General features: G+C 35.6%; 1 pseudogene; it reads right to left on the bottom strand.

The window, feature by feature from the left end:
* Positions 1–544: 544 nt before the first annotated feature.
* LOC125282270 (olfactory receptor 6C2-like) lies at positions 545–1,466 on the bottom strand (annotated as a pseudogene).
* Positions 1,467–1,861: the final 395 nt, after the last annotated feature.

The following is a 1,861-nucleotide window of genomic DNA, read 5'->3' as shown; positions in this document are numbered from 1 at the left end:
GCTCAGTTGTTAAGCCTCCAACTCTTAATCTCAGTTCAGGTCTTGATCTCAAGGTCATGAGTTCAAACCTTGTGTTGGGTTCCACATTGCACATGGTGCCTACTTAACAATTTTTTTTCCTTAGAACTTGACCTGCCAAGACTAGGTACTCAATAAATTTGAAATTAATCAATTTAAATTCAGCAACATTTAGATTAGAAGATTAGAAGAGCACTTTAAGTGAATTATTTTTTACAAGTCCAAGAAAATATAAGCTATTTATTTCCTTGTTTGGTTGTCATTTGTTTCATGTTTTTGCATTTCTGTTTTGTTTGTGAGATTAGAAGTAAAATCAGGCTTACATTTAATAGAAAATTACTATCATGTCCTCTGATTGGGATTTTGGGTTTGTTTGCAGGGTGGGAGGTTAAAGGAGTGAACTCATGTGGTGAAGGGTATTCATTCTGGATGCAATAAATGTTTGAGAAAGTTAACATAAATAGAGATCAGATTAAAAAGAGACAAACAGATTTAGAGCTTAATGGTTTACGCTTAGCTTGTTATTTTATTTCTGGACTTGAGCATTCTCTTACTTTTTTGAGACCAATACAATTTTTTCGAAGGACTCACTGAAGGCTTGTCTCGTTTGTTTCTCAGAGTGTAAATGAATGGGTTCAACATGGGAGCTATGGGTGACATTAGCACTGCCACGCCCTTATTAATAGTCACTGATTCCTTTGCTAAAGGTTTGACATAGATGAAGTTACAACTTCCATAGGTGATGGAAACAACAGCCATGTGAGAGGAACAAGTAGAAAAGGCTCTTTTCCTTTGTTGGGCAGAGCGGAATTGTAGAATGGTCTTGATGATGTGAATGTAAGACAGAAGAACACACACGAGGGTCAGAATGAAGGTCAGCACAGCACAGACAATAACCAACTGCTCTAGGCGCCATGTGTCTGAGCATGAAATCTTCAAGATTGGTGATGTCAATATGACATTTGATTCACAGAATTTCAGATTTAGGGATAGAGTAAGTGGTGGGAATATGATCAACATGCCAGCCATCCAACAGCAGAGGACAAGCCTCTTGCAGACTCTGTTGTTCATGATGGTCACATAATGCAGTGGTTTGCAGATGGCCACATAGCAGTCATAGGACATTGCAGCCAAGAGAAAAGATTCTGTTATTCCAAAGACGTCGATAAAAAACACTTGAATAACGCAAATATTATAAGTTGCTATGTTGTACAAATATCTAGGGATACATGTAGATGTAAATGAAACTTCTAATAAAGCAAAATTTTGTAGGAAAAAGTACATTGGTGTTTTAAGGTGAGATCAACTAAAGTGAGGGATATGATGGTTAGATTCCCAGTTATACTGAACATGTAAGTGAGAAATAGAAATATAAAAATTGGAACCTGAAGTTGAGGGTCCTCTGTCAATCCCAATAAGATGAAGGTTGTTACTGTGTGGTTTTTCATCACCGACTACCGAATTTTATTCAATTTCACATAAAATGTAGAGATGTTTATTTGAATAGAGTGGTGTCAAAGCTAGATGGGAATGAACAAATGACTACCAGAGATAGCATGCATATGAACATGCAGTTTCTTCTATCAATTAGTGATCGATACTGCCAATACTCTGGCTACTCAATTGTTTATTTTATCTTATTCTTTTGGCAGTTTTGTGATTTTTAAACATATTTTAAAAAATTGTTCTACCATCTCATTTTCCTCTATTCCTTCACAGTTTTAATCTATACCCAAGAGTGGATTTTCTCATGTGATTAGATATGACCTATGTTGTGGTGTGTGATTCAACAAAATTATGATTTCTTCTTATATCTAACATTTCTTCTTTATTTCACAAGTGA

The sequence above is a fragment of the Ursus arctos genome, unplaced genomic scaffold, assembly GCF_023065955.2.
Source record: "Ursus arctos isolate Adak ecotype North America unplaced genomic scaffold, UrsArc2.0 scaffold_26, whole genome shotgun sequence".
NCBI lineage: Eukaryota > Metazoa > Chordata > Mammalia > Carnivora > Ursidae > Ursus > Ursus arctos.
This window is presented reverse-complemented; position numbering and strand designations above follow the sequence as displayed.